The sequence below is a fragment of the Pavona decussata genome, unplaced genomic scaffold (genome assembly GCF_977016875.1).
Source record: "Pavona decussata unplaced genomic scaffold, jaPavDecu1.1 SCAFFOLD_61, whole genome shotgun sequence".
Classification (NCBI taxonomy): Eukaryota; Metazoa; Cnidaria; class Anthozoa; order Scleractinia; family Agariciidae; genus Pavona; species Pavona decussata.
In genome coordinates, this window is record NW_028145482.1 from 1692481 (window position 1) to 1701788 (window position 9308).

Here is a 9308-nt window from a genome sequence, read left to right on the forward strand (position 1 = left end):
CCCCCCCCCCCGGGCAAATCCCCGGGCATTTGACTTTTTTAAAAATGCCTGATCAAATTCCCCTCTATATGGGCCGATTTCTAGGTCAAATGCCCCACTGGTTGGGGCTGAAAAGTCATCGTGTTGGTTTTTTTTTTTTTTTTGTATTCGCTAGCTCTGTTTATATAAAAATCAACGAAATTCATACATTAATAAATTTAAAACAATTTATTATTAAAGATAATGCATAACATCACATATGAAACTCAACTAACAGAGAGTTTAACGATATATGTACCGATACTCGCTTTTCTTTTATATTAGATGTACATGAAGTTTGCTAATACGTGTGATAACAAGAACAATCATAAAAAGCACTATGTTATGAAACCTAGACATGCCAACAAGTCGAGCTTCGAACGCCGAGCAAAGGGAGAACAAAGCTTGAGGGAACTTGGACATACCACTGAAAATGAGAAGCGAAGGGCAATATGTAACCCCGCCATGCCAAAAACAATCTCAGATATATTTCGCTTCTCTATGGTAGTATTAAATGGCTTACTACATTAAAAACTGTTTGACGCAAAATATACCAGTAAATTCTGACTGTGAATAAAGCATTCCGACAATTTATGCGACCGCTGACCAGCATTTTTTCGACGGGTCAAATGCCCGATGGGTCGGGTTTCTATTCGCGTCAAATGCCCCACTATGTGGAGCCGAACAGGGGTCAAATGCCCGGGGGTTGCCCGGGGAGGGGGATGATCGGGCTTGGAATTGACTGATACATTATTTTTAGTCATTTGTGTCTTGCATCTGCCATCCTGTATGTGACACGTCATGTGGTGAACTTCAGACTCGGCGCCTCACGGCCTGAGTACAAAGAACGCAACCGAGAATTTAAAGAATTTGATAACGCGATCGAAAACTTAAAACTCGTGCCTCCCGAGTACAAAAAACAAGACCGAGAACTTACTCGTGGCCCGAAGTCTTATCTCTCGGCCCATCCCGACCAAAAAAATAAAAAAAGAATTTGATAACGCTACCGAAAACTTTACTCGTGCCGCCTTACGGCCCGAGTTAAAAGCCACATAACAAAAAAACAACAACAACAAATACTCAAATTGAAACGAACATGAAAGGTTGCACGATTTTGCCAAATTTGTCGAACGCACTCTATAATCTGATTACTGCTAGTTATACATTGTCATGACCTCAGCACTTAAATATTAGAAACGTTTTGGTTTACTGACGTGAAAACTACTATTTCGTATTTCTAGCCAGGAATAAAGTTAAAGACTAGTGCGTTATCGAAAATTTACAAAGTTATAAATACGGAAAAGCGCTGCGCACTTTATGACAAACGCTTCTGTATTATTTAACTAGTAATAACCAAAGGTTAGGAAATGCGGGCGAGGACGATGCATTGTTGGCTTTTTGGTTAACAGGCGCATGCGCGAGCAGACCGGCTCAAAAATAAATTGGACGGTGTCGACACTAAATTCGATGTGAGCTCATGGTAGAACAATCTGTTGAAATCGCGCCCGAATTTGGATCATCCGCTCTTCGTTCTTCACTTTTTATAATCTTTGTTTCCTGTTGTAAATATAAGTTCGATTTTTGTAAGGTTAAAAGTGTTTTAGCATCCGAAAACGACATTTTTGTCGATGGATCGTCAAAGGAGACGTCGCGGCCGACCGGCGACGGGACGTTCTGTTCGCCCCATGTAAAGGAATCCGGAATCCAGAATCCAGCGTTTTTTTGCCTATGCAATCCGGAATCCGAGGCTTTGGAATCCGGAATCCGGCTTCTGGAATCAGGAATCCACGGCGACGGAATCTGGCATCCAGGACTCCTTTGGAATCCTGGATTTACCGAGAAGTATTTCAAAAACATGAAAAACTCACTAAAAATACTTGAGATCTATGCACTACTATCGTTTTGAATCATCTATTTATCTCATTTTATCACGTTGAATCGCTTTAGTCACACAAACAAAGACTTCATTGCCCGTCACCGGAAGCTGCCTGCGCCTATGGCACCCAGTCGATCAACCACACATGAAATTCTTAACTAGTTATTGATGCATTTACGCAAGACTGTTTCGATGTCACTGCCGCAGAAATTTTTAAACTGCGGATTTCAAGTCAGTAATGAAAAACATATGCCTTATGCTCTTCATATTGCGGCATTCCAACGTTTTCATCATTTTAGTACACACTGTTAGTAAAAGGAAAAGTACATTTTTTTAAAATTAATAGTTTCGCGGAAGGTTTAACATTACCGAAGAGTAAGAAGCTTTGTAGAACTGTTAAATATTTTTGCACGGAGTTGGCAGATAAGTTATGTTACTTTTTGCTGTACACAGTGCCTACGCTATTTTGAAACAGTCGAAAATAATGAATATTGACGAATATATGTAGTTTACAATTTTTAATCAATTCAAGATTGTTTTGAATTGCTGAGGTTCCCGACAACTGAATGAACTGCGAAAGAGCATAAGATTGCAATAGAATAAATAAGTCTTAACACGACAAGAAGATGAATCCTACCTCTCCTCTACGTTTGCTTCTGTTTATAATTGGATTTCGCTGAAATACTGAGAATTTGACCAGGGCGGGCAGTGGATTACAGGGGACGTCATAGATGTCTCGTCATAACAGGTATGTCAAGGTAGTTTAACTGATTTTTTTTATACTTTACACGTGCATATCTCTTTAACTTTCATATACATTGAAAACGTCAATGTGTCGGTTTTGTTTTAAAATAGGCACCTTTGCACTCTACCAGCAGAATCTGCTATAAAAATAGCGTAATCTGCTGTTTAAGTGCGAATGAAAACTAAGTGAAAAGGTATGGAATCCGGACTCAAGCAAGGCTTGGAATCCGGAATCCAAAGACATGGAATCCGGAATCCAGACATTGGAATCCGGAATACACAGTGACCGAATCCGGAATCCAGGGGTGCTTACCATTTACATGGAAAACCCGGAAATTCCAGTTGGAAAATCAAATGGTACGCATCATTCCATTTGGTGTACTTCTGAAATTATGGGCTTCTGGTCAAAGTGATGCATTTTTATTACTCCTTTTGGGATTTACAGCTAATGTTCATACATTTTGCATGTTATCCATCTTCTGTTAAGACAAGCTAAATCATTTCGTATTGATGCCGAAAATTTCCATCTGGGTGGTTTGTGTAAATGGTAAGCACACCAGGACTCCCCTGGATTCCTTTACATGGGGCGAGTTCTGTGGACTCTCTGGAAGCACAGAAGTTAAAGCGGACAGAGTGGAGTGGATGTAGAAATCCTGGGCGCTTTCCATTCGACGAAATTTTCGAAAATTTCGGGTGGGAATGGAATGGAACAGGGTCTTTTCCGGAAAAGATTTTCGAAAAATTAGGACAACCTTTTCAGTATTCCCGAAAAGTGGAAATTTCGGTATTTTCGAAAATTGTCGTGTTCCATTCAAAAGTTTCCAGTCGGACTGTTTGAACACGTAAGATAAACGGCGTCAAGAAGCCTGAGGCAAAAACTGACCACGTGATGACCGAGTATAAGCCCGTTCCATTCGAGACTGAAATTTCCGAAAAATTCAAACCGAAAATTTTTGGTCAATGGAAAGCAACCCTGTGTGGTTAACAACATACGTCCACCAAACGTGGAAAATTGGTAAAGGGATAAGTCTGTTTCAAAATAGACAACGATTTCGCGGCACATCTGCTTTCGCTGGAAATGGCAAAGGTCGCCAACTGACCTTGGATGAACTCGCGAGGATTTTCTAGATTTCAATCGTACTGTTTGTTCATATGGAAGTCAACTGTCAAAAACGGGGAATTCGACGGACAAACAGCATCAAACATCAGTGTTTTGCTTTGGATGGAAAAATTGTACAACACTGAGACGCGAGAGATGCGAGTTAGTTGTAGTCGTTTATTAGCGGGCTCGAATAGCGGGCGGTAAAAATCAGGCTATCGAACGAACACACTATAGTACGTTTATCACTGAATGCTGATGAAATACTGGATTTAAGTACGTAAGTTTGAGGGAGCTTCTCGGCTTTTCGATCCGCGTGTAATAAAAAAGGTCGATGCCACAAGATATCGACATTGTACTAAAATAAAATCGTATAGAGTGTGTGCACGGCGGCCATGTTGGAGGACTAAAACAATAAAAGATATTTGCATTAAAATATAATATATTTCCCAAAGGAAAATCATTGTATTGTTTCGGTCCTCCAGCATGGCCGTCGTGCACACACTCTATACGTTCGCATAAGTTCTTAAGTTCTGGCATTTCTTGAATGTCATGGGACATTTGCACGAAGCGCTGCAAAAATCCCCATGTGTTTTACATGGCCAGCCTGTCTGTTTCTTTTTGAAACCACAGGCCTACCACCCTCTGTTTATGTGGTGTAATGACTGTTTGCAACTTGAGACTTTATATTCACGCGACACGATCGGTTGAAATTTTTACTGAGGAGTACGAGTAGAGATATTTAAAGTCGCCTTTTACCTTTATGTTGAAATAAAGTTTCAAGGAAATGTTGATTGAGTCATGCGTGGTGTTTTTTTGCCATTCCGAGCCGTAGAAACCCTTCTCTGGCGCGTTTTACTGTTAAACAGTGTTGCCGGCCGAAGGCCGATACTAGAGAAAGGGAGAAATTACTACCACAAACAGACTCAGCAGATGGTGTAAACGGATGTTTTTCAAATGTGATACTACTGGAGAGACAACACCCTAAACCCGGGTGAGGTGGGTGGGTTGCTCTTGCTTTCACAAAGGATAACACAGGAATGAATGATCTTTGACACGCACGACATCTAAAGGTCTTATCTGAATACACGCATTACAGAGATATTCATTACGGAAACTAATGTAGTAATTAACCCTTTTAACATATCTACAATAAAAACACTCAATTACTAAAACAGACTCAGCAGATGGGGTAAACGGATGTTTATTCAAATGTGACACTACTGAGGAGACAACACCCTAAACCCCTAAACCCAAAGGGAAAAAAGAAATAAGGAAAGAAACGAAAAATAAAATAAAAGGATGGAGGTAGGGGGAAAAATTGAGAAACGAAAATTACGATGTGGGAGAGAGTCTGGTTGTGATAGAATGGAGGATTTTAAACTTATTTGCGTTGGAAAGAGTGTGATAACCTAAATACGCGTCACTCTTCCAGTCGCCCTGTGATTTAATAAAAGCTGCAGGCACTCAATTACAAAAGGCAAACGTAGCGCCCTCGCGACGAAAACTGTGCGAAGAATACTGTGCGGGATTAAACCCAATGGCTGAGAGCGATTTCTTAATAAACGCGTTATACTGGTGAGCCAATATAGGCCTGTAAGATCCCAAATAAAGGTGAAGAAGGCGACAACTGTACGTTCGCTAAATATTGCCTAAGCGCGGTGACAGGGCAAAGGGGCGACCCAGGAATAAGTGGCAAGGGGATTTCTAAAACGCGTTCCCGAAACTAAAGTGTCTTAGTGCGCGTGATACGCAATAAAGCCCCTTGGGGGATGAAAGTCACGCTAGATACCTTCAAAAAACATGCCTGGGGATCGCCAATGTCGGACAACTATATGGTACTAAATTAGAGATACGTAAAATGGAAAAGAAAGCGACCAAAAATAAAGCACGCATGCGGCCGTGCAAATGATTACCTAAATCGAAAAGACGAAACAATTGTAAGAGGACCTTTTTTTTTTTTTTTTTTTTAATACAAGAGGACCTCAACAGTGATCGGTGCTTTTGGGGCCGGGCGACACGATCACCCAGTATCCGACGCACCACTCGTTTGGCGAGGTAAACGTCATAATCACGAAGATAGGCAAAACTAGCACCGCACGAGCGGTTAATATGTGAAATAATACTCAATTAATTAACGACCGAACGATATGACTTAAAAGAACGTGACAAAAAAACTAAATAGAGCAAATAGCCGTGTTTTGAAACTGGAAAAGGCGAAAAATGATAATAAGAGCAAAACAATAAATATGTTCTCAGATACCATCTCATCGAGCGCTTTGTGGAATCGCAAAAAGCGTGGACTTGGACAGTTCCTAAGTACTGCTGGAAAGCGTCGGTGTGATCTGGGAGATGAAATTGTAACAAAAGAAAAGAAAAAAATCAAAAATGAAGTTGTGGAAAGAAATAGGACATGGCTACTTACAGTGTAATAGACGGTAAAAGCGAACATAGAATCACTAGGGAACACTTGGGTAAGGTTCAAGGTAGCTACAGCATACTGCACAGCCAGCCAATCAACGTTTCAACGCTTACCCTGCCGGACAACGGGCGCGAAGCGTTGATTGGCTAATTTAAAATGGAGTGCATGCTTAGAATTCCTTTGGCCCCTGACTTTGCTACAGATCATAGTTTGAAACCTACCTGGAGGACTTGAGCTCCGCTTTTCTCGGAGGAAATTTGACGAATGAAGCCCAAACTCGGCCACGACATGGCGAAATATGTAGTTAATCGGATGCCGTTGAAAAAAACTGCAAGAATTCTTCAAATTTTGCGACAATTCCGGTTTGAAGTAACGACCCATAGCGGTCGCCGGCGGGTTCTTGCCTGCCTTGTCTCCCTTTCTCTGGTACCGGCCTTCGGCCGGCAACACTGTTGAACAGTAAACGCGCCAGAGAAGGGTTCCTATGGCTCGGAATGGCCAAAAAAAAACCACCACGCATGACTCAATCAACATTTCCTTGAAACTTTATTTCAACATAAAGGTAAAAGTCGACTTTAAATATCTCTACTCAGTAAAAATTTCAACCGATCATGTCGCGTGAATATAAAGTCTCAAGTTGCAAACAGAGGTTGGTTGGCCTGTGTTGAAACGTGACCATGGTGACCGAAGCACTGGCCGGTCAGTTTTATTTTTATGCCAGCAAGTATTCCGCTGGTGTTGTGTACTCGTTTCTAATTGGTCCAAAAACAATATGCTTGACAGCGCTTACGTTATCGCTCGCACATGCGCCAAACCGTGAAACTCTACCTTAGATTTGGGGGCCAATAGGGAGAAAGGATTTGTTTTGCCACAGGTCGCCCAAGCTCGAAATATGAGCGCTAGTTACGCAACGGTTGAAAAATATAACCAGTGATAAACTGTGTTTGCAAGGACCACCGTGACAAAATAAAAGTACCGGATCCTGTAGTGAAGGATCTAATCAGCAAAAAAATTGTGAAGCAAATAATCTGAAAAAAAAAAAAGAGCAAGGCTGATTTCACCGTCAGGGAAGTCACGGTCACGGTAAGGGAAAAATATAAGGATTTGTATGGGAGAAAAACGGTTTACTTTAGAGCAGGGGCGGATTTAGGGGGGGGGGGCGAGGGGGCCGCGGCCCCCCCTTTTCAGCTCTTCGGAGATTTTTTTTTTGTCAAAAGTATACAATAATTTTATCATTTTGTAAGCAGTCTGTTGGAGCTTTTGATTTTTTTAGCTAAAGCATGATTTTTCGCTAATAGTATGACTAAAGTTGTGCGAAAAAGCTTTCAACGTTACAGGCGTTAATATTATCCTTTTGAAATGACGAAGAAGACTGGATGCGAATTACGAATTACTTGTCTACAGTCAACCTATTTTACAGAGACTGTAACAACGTAAAATCTCTTTTGTCTATATATTTAATTATGTATATTTTGGTTAGGTACAATGAGGATAACATTGTGACACGTACGTGCTTATGTGTAAAATGTATTTCCGTAGTAACGGAAATACGTAAAGCTTTGCAGCTCTATCGCCTCATCTTCTGGTTATAGTTGTTAAGGGTATCAGATTTCAATCTACTAGCTACTACCTAAACAATCTCCACGTGGTCTACAGTCTGTACTTTTCAATTCTTCGTTTGTTTGTGTACTTTCTGATTACCTATCACCGTACTGTGCTTTGATTGTGGATTTCTTCGTTTCCACCGGATCAGAGGAATTGCAATTGCATTCAGTCCATCATGTTTGATTAGCTCCCATATTATGGTTAGACATATTATGTTGTGACTTTGGAGCGAAGTGTCACAAACCATGCATCATTATAACCACAACTTATAATTTTATTCAATATGGAATCCTAATATTTTACTTTCCAGATTGCACCAGATGGCATGTAGGAGTACTCAAATTTTCAAAATTTTCTGGGGGGGGGGGCATGCCCCCAGACCCCCCTAGAAAGTAGCACCTAAGGCGCTACTGAGGCGCGCTAATGTGCGCTAATTAGTATTCTTGTTCGGCCCCCACTTTCAAAAAATGCTAGATCCGCCCCTGTAGAGGCTAAAAATATGAACGAATTTTTAAATAAAACCCACCCACCTTACTTCTCTTGAGTATTTCTTGCCTCCTATGTGGTTTTTAGGGCGATTTAGCGCGATTCCAATGAGTTTTAGTTCCATCGCTCTCTCTCTCTCTCTCTATACATGAACATATATCCTTTCCTTAGAGAGAGAGAGCGATGGAACTAAAACTCACTGGAATCGCGCTAAATCGTCCTAAAAACCACATAGGAGGCAAGAAATACACAAGAGAAGTAAGGTGGGTGATTTTTATTTAAAAATTCATTCATATTTTTAGCCTCTAAAATAAACCGTTTTTCTCCCATACAAATCCTTATATTTTTCAACCGTTGCGTAACTAGCGCTCATATTTCGAGCTTGGGCTACCTGCGGTTTTGCGTGGTTGAAGTTTTAGTCCATGAGGACTCCACTCGCTTTTTCCTCTATTTTGACAATAACAATAGAGTGATAATTTACTAAACCTGTGAAACAGTTACCAACACTAGATCATTCCACGAGACACTAGTCCCATTGTTTTGGTTTGCTTGGTTTTGAGTAATATGCTGTAATTGTTGTTGTTTCACGGTGTAAAGTAAATCACTGAAGACTCACTGAAGGTTATAAAATATGCGTATTGATCGAGTTAAAATGATTTATGTAACGCAACAATTATTTATTTAAAATCATAACAAGCAAAACTTTAGATGTCATTTGAATGAATAACAATAAAATCAAAAAAATAACGCACTTGTGGATGTGTATTGTTTAAAATGTTAATGTATGTAAACTGAAACGAACCCCGTTCCAAGGACTGAAGGACGAACAACGCTCTTGCTCGACGCTTCTATCAGATCAAAGACAATCTCAGACTATAGTGAGTACACGTTTGTCAGGTCAAGAACGAAATATACCGACGCTCCACGCTTGAAGTAAAGGAAGTTAGGAAGAACAGATACGACTTTCGCTCGACGCTTGAGGTCAGGGCTGACAGACGATTTAAAATAAGCGGAATGCGGTCGAGAAATGGCATCCAACGCTTGATCGGCGATGCCGA